The following is a 19642-nucleotide window of genomic DNA, read 5'->3' on the forward strand; positions in this document are numbered from 1 at the left end:
TAGAGAAATACAAGATGCTATACCTTGGGCGTAATAATCAAAAACATAAATAAAACCTGGGTGACAATGGGCTGAATGGCAGCATTACAGAGAAAGATCTTGATGGACCCCAAAATCAACAGGGGTCTGAAATCACTGCAGGGTGATAAAGGTGCAAGAAAAACAAATGAGGCTTTGGACTACATCAACAGTAATATTAGATGCAAGACACAAGAGGTGACAGTGCCACTCTATTCACCACCAGTTAGGCCTCATCTAGAGTATTATGTGCATTTTTGAGCCCCACATTTCAAAAAGAACATAGAAAAGTTAGAGAGTGAGCACCAGTGAGCACAAAAAATTACTCCAAGACTGGAGATTGTGACTTTCAGGTGCCAATCCACCTACTGGGACTTAAAAAACACAGAGATTCTTGGCTAGGTCTTTCTCCACTCAGTCAGACCATATCGAAACGTGGGATCAGGAAAGAATTTTACCCCGTAAGATCAGCACAGGTCCCAGGGGTGGGGAGGGGGGAAGCCCTTCTTCTGCAGTGGGGGATATGGTAATAAGTGCTACAGATACTCTGAAGAAGGTGTTCCTGTTCATCATCTTAAAAGGGAGTTTGCTGAAACCAAAAGAAAATTAATCTAAAAATAGCTTAAAGGGTTTTTTTTTTTAACTGCTTATTACAAATCTGTGCAATTCAGTGCCATATTCTAACACTGAAGTCATAAAAGGATAAAATATGGATATGGATAATGGGAACATCTACAGTTTTATTAGACAGAACTTAAGGGGAAAATGCTTTCAGAAGGGATATAAACCATCCTGATGTTTCAGGGCACAAGCCAAACACTAAGTGACAGATAGTACATACCATACCTGGCTACTTTACTGTTTCTTGCTGATTCCTCTAAAGCATCTGGCATGAACCATTGTCAGAGTCAAAATTGTGGGTGAAATTAATTGCTGGTCAGATGCAACATGTCCAGTCCCATGCATTTCTTAGAGCACAACACACACAAAAGAGGAATTACTTGCCAATGCATACATTCACACAAGCACAGACAAACATCTATTCATGCCCAGATAGTTACAAATGAATTTCTCTTTTAAAATGGAGTAAGTGCTGTGCCTATTTTTACAGCAGGATGTTGTTCAGTTTGTGGCATGTTAATTATTATTTACAGGGCTTCTATAAAAATTAGTTACCCTTTTATAACAAAAGGCCCACAGCCAATATTTTATAGACAGCACACAAAGAGGTTTGGAATTGATGATTTACAGATCAGGAAATAACACTTAATCAACTTCCCCAGCTTCCCAAGTGAGGCCATTCAGTTTGACACCACCTTGAAGTTTTCAACTCGTTCTTTATTGATATTGATACCTCAACATTTGAGACAGGATATGCTTGTTCTGAGAAGTGCACTCTGGGATTTATCCCGATATGGCAGAGTGGTGTGGGTTATATTGTTTTGCCCACAAGTAAGATGTATCAGATGTCCCAACACCTAGAATGTTCTCTAGTGTTTATGTCACACAACATAAAATCGACCCTTATGGAATGTATATGTTTTTCCTCTACCACACACAGAGGGAGCCCAGGAAGGCCAAACGAAGACCTAATTTATATCACTGCCATAGTATAAAATGAATATTCCAGGATTATCAAAATGCCAGATATAGTTAGTTATTTCTCTTTATTTCTCTAATATTTCTTTGTTTGAGGGTCTCAAAGTTTTGTGCAAACATTAATTAAACCTCACACTACTGCAGTAATCTAAACATAGAGAATTATTATATCCATTTTACAGATGAGTAAATTAAGGTTTTTCCATATAAAAATATCCATAAGGAATACCACAGCTTAGAATCAATTAAAGGCTTTTGACACTGTCTCTCACCCTGTTCTCATTAAGAAACTGGGGGGCTGTGGTGTAGACACCCCCACAGTCAAATGGGTCGCCAACTGGCTAGAGGGCTGCACCCAGAGGGTGGTAGTGGATGGGTCCTTTTCAACCTGGAAGGACGTGGGCAGTGGGGGTCCACAGGGCTCGGTCCTCGGGCCCGCACTGTTCAACATCTTCATCGGTGATTTGGATGAGGGGGTAAAAAGCACCCTGTTCAAATTTGCTGATGACACTAAGATGTGGGGGGACGTGGGCACATGGAAAGGATGCAACAGGCTACAATCTGACCTAGACAGGTTACAAGGGTGGGCGGACGAGAATAGGATGGGTTTCAACACAGACAATGCAAGGTGATGCACCTCGGGAGGAACAACCGGTACCACACCTACAGGTTAGGGAACTCCCCGCTTGTCAGCATGGAGGCGGAAAGGGATCTGGGGGTCATCATTGACTCCAAGATGAACATGGGCCGGCAGTGTGGAGAGGCAGTTAGGAAGGCCAACCGCACCTTGGCATGCATCCACAGATGCATCTCGAGCAGGTCCATGGAGGTGATACTCCCCCTCTATGCGGCACTGGTCAGGCTGCAGCTGGAGTACTGCGTCCAGTTCTGGGCACCGCACTTCAAGAGGGATGTCAACAGCATGGAGAGGGTCCAGAGGAGGGCCACTCGCATGATCGGGGGCAGCAGGGCAGGCCCTATGAGGAGAGGCTACAGGACCTGAACCTGTTCAGCCTCCACAAGAGAAGGCTGAGGGGGAGTCAACCTGACTCAAGAAGTCTATGGGCCAACGAGAGGCAAAGCGCTGCTCGACCTGGTACTGGCTATGGGGGACGACCTAATCGGCGACCTAGTGATCGATGGGAAGCTGGGTGACAGCAACCACGAGCTGATCACCTTCACCATCCGCCGTAAAGCTGGCAAGTCATTCAGCAACACAGAAGTCCTTGACTTCAGAAAAGCTGACTTTGACAAGCTCAAGAGGCTTGTCGGTCAGGCCCTCAGGGACCATGACCCCAGGGAGATGGGAGTTCAAGAAGAGAGGTTGCTTCTCAAGGAAGCGATCCTCAATGCACAAGCTAAATCTATTCCAACACGGAAGAAAGGCAGCAAGAAGGCACAGCAGCCCTCCTGGCTCTCCAGGGACCTAGTGGACTTCCTGCGGCTAACAAGGAAAGCCTACAAAGGATGGAGGATGGGATTCACCTCCAAGGAGGATTATTCTGCACTGGTCCGGTCCTGCAGGGAGCAAACCAGGAAAGCCAAGGCTGCAGCTGAACTCCAACTAGCTTCGAGCATCAAGGACAATAAAAAGTCCTTTTTCAGATCTGTGGGGAGCCGGAGGAAAAGCAAGGGCAATGTTGGACCCCTGCTAAACCAGATGGGGCAACTGGCAACTGACACTGAGGAAAAAGCCAACCTATTAAATAGGTACTTTGCGTCAGTCTTTCATCAGTCCCACAGGACACCCATGCCTGCTATGGGACAGGGAGGTCCGGGTGATGGGGATCCCCTACCCTCCATAAATGCTGACCTCGTGAGGGAACACCTTGAGAAGCTGGACACCTTCAAGTCAGCTGGCCCTGACAATCTGCACCCCAGGGCACTCAAGGAGCTGGCGAGCGTCATAGCCCAGCCCCTGGCACGCATCTTTGAAAACTCCTGGCGCTCTGGTGTAGTGCCTGAAGACTGGAAGAAGGCCAATGTGGTGCCGATCTTCAAGAAAGGGAGGAGAGTGGATCCGGCTAACTACAGGCCCATTAGCCTGACTTCTATCCTGGGGAAGATCTTAGAAAAGTTTATTAAGGAGGCCATCCTTGATGGACTGGCCCAGGCTAACATCCTAAGGCATAGCCAGCATGGGTTTGTTGTGGGTAGGTCTTGTTTGACCAATCTCATTTCCTTCTATGACCAGGTGACCTATCACCTGGACAAGGGAGAAGAGATTGATGTCATATATCTTGACTTCAAAAAAGCTTTTGATCTGGTATCCCATGATCACCTCTTGGCCAAACTGCCCAGTTGTGGCCTTGGCTCCACCATGATCCGCTGGCTGGGAAACTGGCTCCGTGGTCGGACCCAGAGGGTAGTAATTGATGGCAGGCACTCATCGTGGTGCCCTGTGACCAGTGGGGTCCCTCAAGGCTCTGTCCTTGGACCCATACTGTTCAACATCTTCATTAATGATGTGGACACTGGAGTCAGGAGTGGACTGGCCAAGTTTGCCGATGACACCAAATGTTGGGGCAAAGCATCCACGCCAGAAGATAGGCGGGTGATCCAGGCTGACCTGGACAAGCTCAGCAAATGGGCGGACGAGAACCTGATGGTGTTTAACACCGAAAAATGCAAGGTTCTCCACCTTGGGAGGAAAAACCTGCAGCATCCTTATAGGCTCGGCAGTGCTACGTTGGATAGCACTACGGAAGAAAGAGACTTGAGGGTCATCATTGACCACAAGATGAACATGAGCCTGCAATGCGATGCTGCAGCTAGTAAAGCGACCAAAATGCTGGCTTGCATCCATAGATGCTTCTCGAGCAAATCCTGGGACGTCATTCTCCCTTTGCACTCGGCCTTGGTGAGGCCGCAGCTGGAGTACTGCGTCCAGTTTTGGGCTCCACAATTCAAAAAGGATGTGGAGAAGCTTGAGAGAGTCCAGAGGAGAGTCACGCGCATGATCAGAGGTCAGGAAAACAGATCTTACGATGATAGGCTGAGAGACATGGGACTCTTTAGCCTGGAAAGGCGCAGGCTCAGGGGTGATCTGGTGGCCACCTACAAGTTTATCAGGGGTGACCACCAGGATCTGGGGGAACGTTTGTTCATCAGAGCGCCCCAAGGGATGACGAGGTCGAACGGTCACAAACTCCTGCAAGACCGTTTCAGGCTGGACAGAAGGAAGAATTTGTTTACTGTCCGAGCCCCCAAGGTCTGGAACAGTCTGCCAGCGGAGGTGGTTCAAGCACCTACATTGAACAACTTCAAGAGTAAATTGGATGCTTATCTTACTGGGATCCTATGACCCCAGCTGCCTTCCTGCCCTTTGGGCAGGGGGCTGGACTCGATGATCTCCCGAGGTCCTTTCCAGCCCTAATGTCTATGAAATCTATGAAATCTATGAAAGCTTGCTAAACACTTCAGATATATGCATGTCGGGAGCTACATAGGGTGGCATACCATTCCCTTCCTGTTCATCCTAGAGTGCATGTTCAGTCATCTACCTGTGACATTTCATTTTTTGCTAATCATATACAGGGCCTTTTGGCACTTAAACAATCATAGATTTTAGGCCTGTGCAAGTAGGCAGCTATTTGATCTAGGTTTGGATCCAGCTGCTTTGGATGCCAGGGATCTGATTCAGAGCTCCAGACTGGGTTTCCACTTCCATCTGGCCGAAACGGCTCTGAAGCTTCAGAGCTGCCTTGGAGATCTGGCCATAGGGTATAACAGGGAATCAATGAAATATCTATAACTTTGTTGTTTTATTGTCTGATTTAAATGAAACTTGCAGGGGTGGCAGCCTCTGCTGAGAGCATAAAGTCTCAAGAAGATCGGTACAGGGGATTGAGGGGAAGGGCACCTCAAATTTCTGAAAGCAAAACTCATGTCCATGGGTGCTTGTGCAACTGACTGTGTCTGTCCTGGGGCAGTTGATTGTCTGTATTGGTTCCTTCCTGTCCTTAGTCTCTGGTTTTGTAGGTGTTAATTGATGCTAATTAACTGGCTACATTAGCTGGCAACTGTGTATTGAGATGGTCCCTGAGTGAATCATGACTGTTTGGTAACTGGTAACACAGTAGCTTAGCAGCCAGGCCTGCAGTAGAGTCTCCCCCCACCTCTGCCCCAAGACAGACACAGTTGCCCAAGCACCCATGTCAAAAGTTTTGCCTGTCAGCAGCCAGAGGTGCAGGGCCCCAGAACTCACCTGCAACTATCTCCCTGACAGCTAGCAGACTTTGTGGCCACAGCAGGGGCTACCATACCTCCAGCTTTCACCCTGATGCACCTTAACACACACAGGGTCATCTATGTCATGAGTTTTGCCTGTCAGCATCTTGAGGTGCAGCTCCCCCCAAACCACTGCACTGATCTTCTTGAAACTTGGTAGGCTTTATGACCTCACCAGGGGCCACCACCCCTGCAGTTTTCACCCCACTATGTGTTGTAATACATAGACAAGATGTGAGTTTTGCTTTCATGATTTTGGGGTGTAGTTCCCCCTGAACACCTGCACCAATCTTCTTGAAACTTGGCTAGGTTTCATGATCTCAGAAGAGACTGCAACCCCTGCAAATGTCATCCAAATCAGACAAAAAACAACAATGTTATAGATATTTTATTGATTCCCCATTATAACCTTTGGCCAGATCTCTGAAGCATCTCCAAAGCTTTTCTGAAGCACTTTGGAAGCTTCAAACCACTTCGGAAAGCCTAACAGACTCAGGGGCTTTGATCTGGATATGCTGCTTTGGATGCCGAAGCATCCAAAGCTTTTCCAGATCTGAAGCACAGTCTGAAGCCTTGCACAGCCCTAATAGATTTCATAGATTTCATTGAAATTAGGGCTGGAAGGGACCTTGTAAGATCATTGGGTCCAGCCCCCTGCCCAAGGGGCAGGAAGTCAGCTAGGGTCAAAGGCTCCCAGCAAGATAAGCGTCCAACTATTTCTTGAAAGTGTACAGAGTAGGAGCTTGCTAGGGCTTGGGGGCTCGAACAGTAAAGAAGTTTTTCCTTATGTTCAGCCTAAAATGATCTTGCAGGAGTTTGTGACCATTGGACCTTGTCATCCCTTGGGGTGCTCTGGTGAAGAGGTATTCCCCCAGATTCTGATGCACACCACTTACATACTTACAGGCTCACCCCTGAGCCTGTGCTTCTTCAGGCTGAAAAGTTCCATAGCTCACAGCCTGCTCTCTTGCCCTCTGGTCATACACATGATCTGCTCTGGACTCTTTCAAGCTTCTCCACATCCTTCCTACATTGTGGAGCCCAGAACTGGATGCACTATTCTAGCTGCAGCCTCATCAAGGCCAAGGACAGCGGGAAAATAACATCCTGAGTCTCGCTGACCTCAGAGCCAGTTCCCCAGCCATTGGACTCTGGAGCAGTTGAGTCCGCAGTTGTCCAATTTTTCCATGAGGCTATCATGGGACACCAGGTCAAAGGCTTTTTAAAAGTCCAAATATATGACATCAACCTCTTCCCTTTTGTCCAGGTGATACGTCACCTGGTCATAGAAGGAAATGAGATTGGTCAAGCAAAACCTACCTGCAACAAACCCATGCTGGTTATCACTCAGAATGCTGCCTTTTGTTAGCCTGTCAAGAATGGTTTACTTGATAATTTTTTCCAAAATTTTCCCAGGGATTGAGGTCAGATTGATTGGCCTGTAGTTTCCCAGGTCTTCTTTCCTCCCTTTCTTGAAGATGGGCACCAATTGGCTCTCTTCCAATCTTCAGGTACTTCAACTGAGCACCATGAGTTCTTGAATATCCTTGCTAGTGGCTGTACTATTATGTCTGCCAGTTCTGTTAGCAGTCTTGGATGCAACCTATCTGGACCAGCTGATTTATGGGGGTCCAGCTTCCCAAGATGCTCCCTCACAAGATCCACAAAAGTTGTGTGTATATATTCATCCTTGCCCTGGTCATCCCGCTTCATGTTAGGCAGGGTGGTCCCTTTGAGCTCGTGAAAAACAGATGCAAAAGTAATCATTAAGCAGATTGGCTTTTTCTTGGGTGTTGGTAGTCAGCTGCTCCAGCTAGTTCAGCAGGGGTCCAATGTTGTCCTTGCTTTTCTTTTGACTCTCCACATATCTGAAGAAGGACTTTTTATTGTCCTTGATTAGTGTAGCCAATTTAAGTTCAGTTGCAGCCTTGGCTTTCCTAGTTCACTCCCTGCAGGTGTGGACCAGTGCAGTAGAGTCCTTCTTAGTGGTGTTTCCTGTCTTCCATCCTTTATACACCTCTCCTCTTAGCTGTAGGAGGTCTGTGAGTTCCTGTTGAACCAAGGGGGTTGTTGAGCCCTTTTACCACCTTTCCTATGGGTTGGGATGGACTGTCCTTGTGCTTCTAGGATGGATTCCTTAAGAAGCAACATCATGAACTCCTTTCTCTGTGAAATCATGGTCTCTCAGGGCCTCAAGAACAAGTATCTTGAGCTTATTCCACTCTGAGGAATTCTATTCGTATGCATGAGCCCTGAGTCCATTGACAACTACACATGCATGTGGACTGGGTAGGCAGTGAATTGTCCATGCTTTCCCTCCAAAATAGCGGAGTTGCTAGAGCACCTATTTGTGAAACTGGAGGTAATGGCTCTCCCCACCCCCCATCACATCGCATTCATCAGCTATCCCTTGGTAGGATGTCTGTATCACCCAAGTCCTGAGTGTTACAGATGACTGCTGGATGAACCACCATTTAGTCAGATCAATCATGGACATGCAGCATGCACCACAGTACTATAAACAATAAAAAGGAATGCTGAAGAGAGTTAACATCAAGGCACTCCAAGACCAAGCTAGATGCAAGGCTGATGAGAAAGTCATGCTGTGCACATTTGCTAAAGAGGAGGATACCATTGGAGTTGATTTTCCCCATTCAGAGTGTCACCTAACTCTTCTGTTGAAGTCATCCATGAGGATGAGCTTGTCTTCCTTGACAGTGGAAGTCAGGACTGTGTCAAGAGCACAGTAGAACTGTTCCCTTTTGACTTCTTCATCATTAAGTGTGGGGGCATATGCACTGATAACCATAGCATACTGGTTGTTACTGAGATTGAGGTGGAGAGTCATAAGGTGTTCATTAATTCCAACAGGGAGTTCTTAAAGTTGACTGACAATCTTGTTCTTGATGGCAAAGCCAACCCCATAAATGTGCCTCTCTTCAGGTGACTTTCCTTCCTAAAGAAAAGGTGTAGTGATCTCCCTCATTCTTCAAATGGCCTTCATCTGCCCAGTGGGTCTCACTTAGGACAGCAATATTGATTTCATATCTTGCAAGTTCTCTAGCTACTATGGAGGTTCTTCTTTCAGGATGCTCACTGTTTGAGGAGTCCATGAGAGTGTGGGGATTCCATGTGTGAACTTCGGGACTTTATTTTGTTGGTTTGGGTGAGTAGAGTGATCCCACTGGATGTGACAATCCAGCCAGGGGGGTCTGCATCAGCCTATGTTTAAGGCACCTTTTCTAGCCCCTTCTTCATTCAGGGTGAGCAGAAGGCATCCTAAAGAGCACTGCTCAGTCATGGCTGCAGCTGCTGAATTGTACTTCCATCTTGGTAAGTACAAAATGGCAACCACATGACCACCACCTATGTAGATTTGTGACTAGGGACTCCCAGAAATCACTGTTTCTGTCTCCACCACCACACATCCATCACTGAAGGAATTGGTTTGTGGGAGAAGTTAACATCCCTGACATCCTGGCATGTTATGCCTGTGTATAACATCTTTTAATGTGGGGAAGCTGGTGTGCAAATGACAAGCACATGAGCTTGACAGAAGGAAGCACTGAACCCAATGACAAGGATGTCCAAGACAACTGGAGACCTGCATCCCACTATAGTCCTCATCTGCCTTGACAGCAGAAGAACCAGCAGGTCCTCAAGTATGCCTGTTGCACCACTGGGGCCTTCAGGAGTTTGGACTATGCTTAGCCTGGGACCTCACCTCAGATCTGTTAGCCAGGGGAGACACTACCACAAGTACAGGACTCCAGACAACGTAGCTCTGAGGGTCACTGGAACACACAAGCCTCTCCACCATGACAAAGTCCAAGTAGAGGATGTCACATTAATCATCATGCCACAAACCAGCTATGGTTGAACCTTTTCTCCATCACCCTTTTTTTAAGCTAGCTCCTCAGGCAGCCATGATAAGACAGCCTGTTGGAGATATTTGGGACCTGGAGGAATGTAAATGAGGCCTGGCTCTGTGACTTAGTAAGCTAGTTTTTGCCCTTGATGGGATGGGTCCCTGGGTTCTAGTTCTCAACTTTGTGCTGAGTGGGACAGTAGTTTGCTCCCTACTTTTTTCCAGTGATTTTGTTAGTGACAGCTTCAAAAAGAACCCTGAAGAGGTCAGTGCATGGTGACCAAGCTGTGACACAGTGGTTTGAGGAGCATACTAAGACACCAAAATGGCATAGGTTCAAAACCCTTGAATGTGTGTGGAATTCTAGAACCCAGGTCTTTCAGCTTTCCAGGAAAGTTCCCTAGCCACTAAGTGACTGGAGACAAAAGAGGAACAGGGACACTCTCCAGCTTCTTTTTTCCAGACATGAGTCTAAGTCTGGTAATAAATGTTTTTCCTGACTCTATTTTCAGGCATCTGAAACAACTGTGTATGGATAAGGAGTGCACAGATGTGCAATGGGCAATACTGCCATGCTCAATGTATATGATTATGTAGTTGTGCATAGTTATCCACACATGGAGGGCTATACACTCAGAACAGAATTCCTTTGCATGGGTAAATGCCAAAAGTGCCCCATACATTATTAAAGTTGGCTATTTGGGCAACCAAGGAAGAACTGAATGTCACTGTGGCAGGCTATTACAAGCTCTGTGGAAGCTTGCCTCTGGAGCAGCATAGAAAAGCATGCACCAGGAACCAGTTTAAGGGGAAGGTGGGTGGCAGAACACATCAGGTGTCTGCCACTTTAAGAGCTGGTGGCAGATGTTGCCCCAGCTCTGATGAGTGGCTATTTTAGATCCAGGCCAGCAGAACATGGGGCAGCAGTTTGCTGCCTGATGCCATGGAAGGAACATCTCCTGGTAGAGCTGCTGCTCCTACAACAACTAGGATGTAAGGGTAGGAGCTTATGGGGAAGGCTTGGAGGCTTCTGGTCCTGGCTATGACTTGAACCTGCATCCTGCCAGGGAGCCCCCAGGAAATGCCAGGTCAGTTACCTCCCTGGTGAAAGGCTAGGAGGGGTGCTTTAACCCTAGGCCCCATGTTCAGGTGGGTTATTTATCATTGGAGGCAGTAGAGGTCCAGGCATGCCCCAGTGTGGCACTTGAGCCTGGGTGGGATGCAAGACCCCAGAGAGTGGAGTGGAGCCAGGCATAGCTCCAGCCACCTGAGCCTGTGTGGGGTACAAGATCCCAGACAGTGAAAATGGTGGGCCAGGCACACTTATTAGTGGCACCTGAGCCTGTGGGGGGTGTTTAACCTTAGACCCCAGCACAGGGAGCAAAGTATGCGCCTCAGTGGAGGTGGTGTTACCTGTCAGCTCCACGTTCTTGGGGAACCCTGACACAGGACACAGACTGTCTGACTCACAAAGAATCGCCCCCCCTCCCCTCCTCTACCTAAACAGAAACTGATTAAGATGCAGTGATAGACACACCTAAAACCCTCCAGATAAGGGTGACAAAAGTGAAACAACTGCCCTAGGTCTCATTTGCATCTGAGATGGGAACAGATGACTATTCATTTACATGAGAGATGGAGAACAGAAAGCCTGAAGCAGAGACTGCAGTGAATTCTGGGATCAGCGAAGCAGGGGAGCACTGCATGATGGGGAATCGGTGCTCCAAATGCTAATCAACCCACACACCCAGCTCAGCATTTATCAGACCAGTTCTAATCTGGATTTACAAAGGACTTTTCCTTCCCCCCCACCTCTAAGCAAAAGTAAGTTTATTGGGTATCTCGGGCCGTACATTCCCCGGTCCCACTATGGGAGGCCTATGTAAATTTAATTGGCTAAAACTCGGTTGCCAGGTTAGGGAATACTGAGGCAATAGCCGAGTCAGAGGGGGTATGGGCAACATTTGAACAATGGTACAGGGTTCATCACAGCGTCCAGCCCGTTGGAGCCCTGTCCACAAGTGTTGTCATACTTTTCCCGAGACGACTGGTGGAAGTCCTCTCCACAACAGGTTATGAACACTCCAATAATTGCCTGAAGTCTGTTAAAAGACTATAGTAAGATCTGGAAAAGTCATGCTAAGCTGAGGCTTGTTCACAGCAAGTAAAAATCCAAAAACCCTGATGCTGCAATCTATTGTTTCTGAAGACACCAGGAGATATCCCACCAAGTATATCTGCTATCCATGGGAATGTCAAGCTGGCTCCCAAGTAGGTGTTTCCTGAGTATCAATCAAGTTCCTGAGATGTTCCACCCAGATAACCCCTTGTCAATAGAGAGGATAGACAATTTGATTTACACTATTGAGAATGCCTGAAAGAAGCTGAACTGAGGGTATAAAAATCTGTAAAAGCAGCAGCAGTGTGTGCTGACACCACCTGCTTTCTTCTGGAGAGGCTGCAGGAGGAAGATCATCTCCCTTCAAGGATCATGCTGAGAACTTTGACCTGTCAGCTTTGCAACCCGAGTGCCTTGGACTGGTGAGATCCCAGCTCTCTCTCTCTCTTCTCTCTCTCTAAGCGTAGATTTCTGAACTTGAACTGTATTAGTTAAGCTTGAGCTAAGTTTCCCCAAATACTTAGTGAAATGAGGGTATACTGTGACTGTTTGTGTTTGTTTTTCCTTTGCATGTCTATTACTACTAGTGTCAATATATATTTCATCTACTTAGCAATAAATAACTTTTATAGTCAAACTGGAAGTAACTGGGTATATTTTGCCTTCTTTACTTCTCTTTTCCCCACTTGCTCTGCAGCAGCGCCCCTCTTACCTAAGCTAAAGATCCCTGTGTAGCCCAGAAATACTGTGGGGTCTGCTCATCAAGAGGCTAAAAGATTGGGACGTGCTGAGTTTGAAACACATAAGGGGATCAGCTTGTACAGGCTGATTGACCCAGTTTGGCTCAGACATGCCCTAATGAACTCAATGCTGGCCCATGAGGGTGTCATCTGGACACCCAGCTGGATTCAGAGGTATTCTGTTTAACTGTGTGCTTGTGTCTGACTGTAGTTTATTGTTGGTCTGATGAACTGATTCTTGGCATATGAGGGTGTCAGCCTGTCCATGCTGATCAACTGGGCCAGGTCAGGCATGTCACGTTAATCTGTGTGTGTTTGTGTGATGACTGATTTGGGGACTGGAGGAACCCAGCCCCACTGAACTGAGTCCTGCAAGATAGTTCCACTGGGGGTGAGGGCTTGCAGAAGGGAGAGATACAGCTCCGTATAGAAACACCAGTAACACAAGCAGCACATTGATAGAATTACCAACACCCTAGCCCTAATAAATGAGCACACCCTAAAGTAGCAGGCAAATCTGGTAACAGTGGAAGTGGAGAGCAGGGTGCAGAGGGGCACCTAATGGCTTGTACAAGAGTTGCAGTTGGGAAACCCTGGAGAGAGGGGTGAGTAGAGAGTGGTAGTAGTGAGGCCCTGCAAATACCGGGGCCTGATATGAGGCCTTGTGAGGATGAGGTGTGAAGTGGGCCCTGGTGAGCAGGGGGCTTGAGGGTAGGTCCTGCTAACATGGGGGCCTAGTTAGGCCCAGGTAAGCCTTTGGGCACCTAAGGCCACAGGTGGGCCAGAGGTTGATTGGATGGGATGGCTGAGGAAGAGCTGCAAGTAAACAATGGGGTGAGTCAGAAGCCCCTGATTGAGAGCAGCTGGTGAATGACCTGGTGAGAGATGAGAGGCAGAGTCAGACCAGTGTTTACTGAACTGCCCAGAGCTCACTTGGATGAGGGCAGCCTGAGATGCCCAAGAGGTCACGTGCTTGCTGGCTGGGGAGTGCAGGGAAACAAGCCCGAGGATCCTCTGGGTGAAGGCAGGGCGAGTGTGGCCCCAGGTAAAAGGAGGGGTGGTATGAGTGTGGCCCCACAAGGGGCAGTATGAGAGAGACCGTGTGAGAGGTGGTAGAGTGAGAAAGGCCTCATTAGAAGGAGGCTGTATGAGTGTGGCCCATAACAGGGCAGAAGGTGAGAGGCCTAACACTGTGACTTGGTCCTGGCTTCAGGCCAGAGCAGAGCATAGCTGTTAGAAACATCTGCAAGGCTTGGGATGCAGTACAGGGGTGGTTGGAGCTGCATACATAGGCCCAGGAGAACAGGGCATTCAAAGGGCAGCCTCCCACCTAATTAAGACTTTAATCATTTAAGAAGGCATGGCAGGAAAGAGGTGGGGTAGCACGCCCAGAGGTAGGTGAGAGACTAGCACTGTGGCTGGTCGGAGACTTCCCATGTTTTGCCACAGTCAGCTATTAGTATATTATAACTAGAATGGTTGGGCATTACTGAGCTGAATATGACAGTTTTCTAGCTAGGTTAAAAACACACATGCTTGTTCCCTCATTCATGAGGAAGAAGAAGGAAAAGCATAATGCGTTTTGGTGAAGATAGTTTCATAGTTAGTAGGGTCGGAAGGGACCTGAGCAGATCATCAATTCCGACCCCCTGCCATGGCAGAAAAGAGTGCTGGGATCAAACGACCCCAGCAAGGTGATTGTCTAGCCTTGTCTTGAAGACCCCCAGGGTAGGAGCCAGCACCACTTCTCTTGGAAGTTGGTTCCAGACCCTAGCCGTCCTGACCGTGAAGTAGCGCCTCCTGATGTCTAGCCTAAATCTACCCTCTGCCAGCTTGTGACCATTATTCCTGGTCACTCCTGGCGGTGCTCGGGGGAACAGGGACTCCCCCAGTGCCTGCTGGTCCCCCCTGACTAGTTTGTAACAAGCCACTAGATCCCCCCTCAGCCTCCTCTTGTGAAGGTGTTAGGGTTTTGTTTTTTAAAGGGGTAGGTGAGTAATTTAAAAGTTACATGTTCGATAAAATTGGAATGTTGTTTTTTATTGTAAAGAAAAATGTATATATATATATATATATTATAATATATAGATAGACAGCTATAGATAATAGTATAATAAGTTTACCAGTTGTAAGTGTATAGAGTTGAAGGAAAGGTACTTTATGTTTTATATTATGTTATTTGATAGGTTTTGGGAATTTTACTTTGCATTTAGGGTGGCGAGATTATTTTTTATTGGGTTTTTAGTTTTTTTAAGTAGTTTTATTTGGGATTTAGTGTTTTATTTTATTTATATTTATATATATATTTATTGGGGGTTTTTTCAAAAGTGGGGGTTTACTTTTAGTTTTATTTTTTGGGGGATTAGAGGTAAGTTGTTATTTTATTTTGTAAGCTGTTATTTTTAAGTAAAATTTCTATTTTTGTACTTTGTTAGAATTTTTAGGTTTGGTTGCTTTAGGGCAGTTTTTTATTCATTAGTAAATTGTAGCAGATGTATTACGTTATTACTTTATGATTTTTGGGTAAATATATTTTGATTACTTTTTTGTACAGGAATTGTTTAGAAATAATTTGAAACGTTTATTACTGTGAAATGGGAGGCACTTGTTTTTTGGGTTGTATTTTATATTTTGGGTAGGGTGTTAACTACTGGGTTTAATTTTTTTGTTTTTACTTATTTTTGATAGTTTATTATTATTTTTTACTTTTTACTAGCCTTATGCACAGGCCATAAGGGGGAGTTTTACTGGGAGATAGTGGGCTTTATTAATTTGGGTTGTAATAGTTTTTGGAGTATTTAATTTACTTTTTGTTTGGTTTTAGGCATCAGGGGGTAAGGGTATATAAAAAATGTTTTACTTTTTTATTTTAATTTGGATTTTTTTAGTGTTTTTTATATTTTATTTTGATTGGACCCAGGGCCCATCTTTTGGTATGGGGACTACTTTTTTAATGGCCATCACCCTTTGGTGGGAGTCATCTATAACACAATGATTTAGGACATTGGTTTTTAATATCCACAGTGGATGGCAGGTAGCAGTCACTACTGTGGAGACTTTTTGCTTTTCTAACCTTACTACTGTTTTAATTTTTTTGTTTTTTTGGATTGCTTTTCCTTTTAATACCACAGGGCGCCCCCCCCCCCCCCCCCGGGAGGGGGCAGTCTCATTGGAAAATGGTAACTTTTGCCCCCGTGCTTATGAGGAACCACCTGGCCACTTGCCCCCCTTGGATTGTAATTTGTGCAAATAGGTACTCCTTAAAATTCCTTGGGTACTTGCTCAATTGAGAGCGAGGGAGGGGGTGTCTTTTGCCTCCCCTCCCCGGGGCTCCTCTAGTTTAGGTGCAGGTTTTTTAAATCAGGGTAGAGCCCAGTCAGAGTATCGGGATCTTCAGCAGGGGAAGCTGAGGGGACAGTCACGACTGCACGACAAACTTTATTATTATTTTTTTAAGGTTCTTCTTAATGTAAAGCTTATACAGCTCGCTGGTGGGTTTTTCATTATTTTGCTTTAGGGGGCTTCCTGCCTTTCTTAGCTTAATCTAGAGCTGTCGGCAGGGAATTTTTTTTACTTCCATTGACATTTCTTTTACTACTGCCACCTGTTATAATTTCAGATGTTTTTTAGCTAAATTAATCAAAGTCTGTAGCTTTTTTATGACATTATTTAGAGGTTGGTCCATCCAGGTATCATACCGTTGGATCAGAAGGCCCTGCAAGGGGCCTGCTTTTTACGAAGGGTGCTTTTTCATGCAATCTCAGTGACTATGATCCTTAAGGTCTCCTGGTCTCTTAAAGCTGTTTTAATGAACGTATGGCCCCTGAGTTCATCTTGGCATAAGTGATGACTCCAAGATCCTTTTCTGCCTCTGCACTGATGAGAAGGGAGTATGCTGCTGGTTCTTCCTCCCCAGGTGTAGTACCTTGCAACTGTCAGTGTTGAAATCCATCCTGTTCTCATCCACCCACTCCTGTAACCTGTCCAGGTCTGATTGCAGCCTATTCCTCCCTTCTAGCATTCCCACTTATCCCCACACCTTAGTGTCATCTGCAGATTTGAACAGGGTGCTTTTATGCCCCCGTCCAAGTTGCTGGTGAAGATGTTGAACAGTGTGGGCCTGAGGACTGAGCCCTGTGGAACCCCACTGCTCATTTCCATCCAGGTTGAGTAAGACCAATCTACCACCACTCTCTGGGTGTGGCCCTCCAGCCAACTGGTGACCCATCTGACAGTGTAGGTGTCAACACCACAGTTTTTTAATGAGAATGGCATCAAAGACAGTGTTGAAGACCTTCCTAAAGTCCAGAAAGACTATGTCCACTGCGACACTTGTATCTAAGGATTTTGTGACCTGGTCACAGAAGGCCACCACGTTGGTCTGGCAGAATCCCAGAGCACCACGAGTGCTCGTAAAGCCATGCCGCAATGACCTCTGCTAATTCTCTCAGCACTCTGGGGTAGAGATCGTCAGGACCTGCTGATTTAAGTATGTCCAGTCCCTCCAGAAATTCCCTGACTAGGTCCTCACTGACCCTAGGCCCGGGTGTGCTTCCCCGGCACCCAGTAGGGGGGTGACCAGTTCCCTGCTCAGAAAAATGGAGGCAAAGAAATTGTTAAATAGGTTAGCTTTGTCATCTGGTGCGACGACCAGATTTCCTAGCGTGTCCTGCAGAGGCCCCACGTTACCCGGTACCTTCTCTTTACCCCCTATGTATTTAAAAAAATGACTTCTTGTTGTTCTTGATCCGGGTTGCTAGTCCCCGTTCCATCTGTTCCTTGGCCTTCCTGACTGCCCCCCTACAGTCCTGAGCAACAGAGGTATAGTCCTCCCTGGTGATGGCCTCTCCCTTCCATTGGGTGTATGCCTCCTTTTTAGCTAGGAGATGTTCCCGGATGCTTTTGGTGAGCCATGAGGGCTTTTGCACCCTCTTGCTCCCTTTGATCCGTGTTGGGATTACCTCCCTTTGGGCTTGGAGGATCATCTCCTTAAGGAAAGGCCACTCTTCTTGGACACTCAACTCCCCTCCCCTCCAGGACCTTGGTGTCTTCCCGACTATTCTCCTTACCTCATTGAAATCCACCCTTCTGAAGTCCACAGCTGCTGCCTTACTGCAGGCCTTTGTCACCTTGCACTGGATGGTGAATTCCAGCAGGCAATGATCACTGTCACTCAGGTGGTCAAGCACCTGCAGCCCCCTTATCAGGTTGTTGCCCATTGCCAGGACCAGATCCAACAAGGCGTCTCCCCTGGTGGGGCTGTGCACATTCTGGGTTAGATGGAGGTCCTGTATCTCAGCTAGGAACGTATGTGAGCAGTCAGACTTGACTGACTGCTCTTCCCAGCAGATGTCTGGAAAGTTTAGGTCACCCATGATGACCACGTCCTTTGACCTAACTGTCTTAAAAATTCCTGGTGTAGCTCTTCCCCTTGGTTGGGTGGTCTGTAGTAGACCCCTACCATTAATTCCCTTTCCCCTCAACTTCCTTGTATTCTAACCCAGAACACTTCAGTGTACCCCTCCTCTGACCCAGTGCTACTCATTGGGGATGTGTATTTCTCCTTGACTTAGAGCACCACACCCCAAACTTTCCTCCCTGTCCTATCCCTCCTGTACAGCCTATAGCCCTTGATATTCACTGCCCAGTTATGCATTGGGTCCCACCACATTTCAGTGATCCCCACTATGTCTGGGTTGGTGTTAGCTAGCAGGAGGGTAAGTTCTTCCTGCTTGTTCCCCACACTATTTGACTAGAATGGTAGAGCCAGTGAAGGCAGCATATAAAAGTGAAAGATATAGAATCAATATAATGGTGGGGATTTATTATAGACCATGAAGTCAGTAAGAGGAGAAGGATGATGTACTCTTCAAAAGGTGATGAGATTATCCCAATGCTATGAGATGATGCTGATGGGACACTTCAGTTTTCCAGAAATCGGCTGGAATAACAATACAGCCACACAAACTGGCTGTGTGTGGAGGACAACTTTCTGCTCCTCAAGGCTGACAATAGAACTAGGGGATCATCTATCTTGGATCTTGTCCTAACCAATAGGGAACAACAGGTGGAGGAGGTGAAGCTGACGGATAACTTGGGAGGGTGTGATCATGATATGATAAGATTCCAGACACTGAGATGGAGAAAGCATGAGGTTCGCAAAACTGAGATGCTAGATTTCCAAAAGGCAGATTGCACCCAACTGAAGAAGCTAATAGGCATGGTGTCATGGGAAGATAGACTGAAGGATAAAGGCATCCAGGAGGGAACTTCTAAAAGGCACAGTATTGGAAGCTCAACAAAAAGCTGTTCCAACATGAAAGGAACAAGAAGGAAGGGAACAACACAGTTACATAAGGACTTTCTAGGATGCCTCAAATGCAAAAGGAGAACATACAAGCAATGAAAAAATGGGAAAGTTACCAAGAAAACTTACCAGGAAATAGGAAGAACCTGCAGGGACAAAATCAGGAAGGCAAAGATAAAGAATGAGCTACACCTGGTGAGGGAGATGAAAGACAGCAAGAAAAGATTCTATAAATATGTTGGCCAGAAATGAAGGACCAAAGAAGCTTTGGGTCCACTGTCAAATAGCTAGGGTGAACTCCTAACAGAAGATGCAAAGAAGGAAGAACTATTCAACTGCTACTTTGACTCAGTCTTCACCAAAAAAAAGTACAACTACAGTCAGACACCTAATAAAAATTACTTGAATTAAAATGAGGACAAGTTGAGGGCAGGGGTGAGAGAGCCTCTGCCAGTTCCTTCAGTACCCTGGGATGAAGTTCATCAGGTCCTGTTGATTTTTGAATCCATTCAGAGCTATCAAAAGTTCTCTGTCTTTTGCTATCGCGGAGCCCTTGTCAATAATATTTATGAAGTCAAGACACCGGTGATGTATCACAGGACTGGAAAAAGGGCCAACATAGTGCCCTTGTTTAAGAAAGGAAAAAAGAAGGACCTGGGAAACTACAGACTGGTTAGCTTCATCTCAATACTCAGGAAATTACTGGAGGGACTGGATGTATTTAAATCAGCTGGTCTGGACAATCTCCACCCCAGAGAGCT

Source organism: Crocodylus siamensis, chromosome 1 (genome assembly GCF_052110815.1).
Source record: "Crocodylus siamensis isolate JL-2025a chromosome 1, ASM5211081v1, whole genome shotgun sequence".
Classification (NCBI taxonomy): domain Eukaryota; kingdom Metazoa; phylum Chordata; order Crocodylia; family Crocodylidae; genus Crocodylus; species Crocodylus siamensis.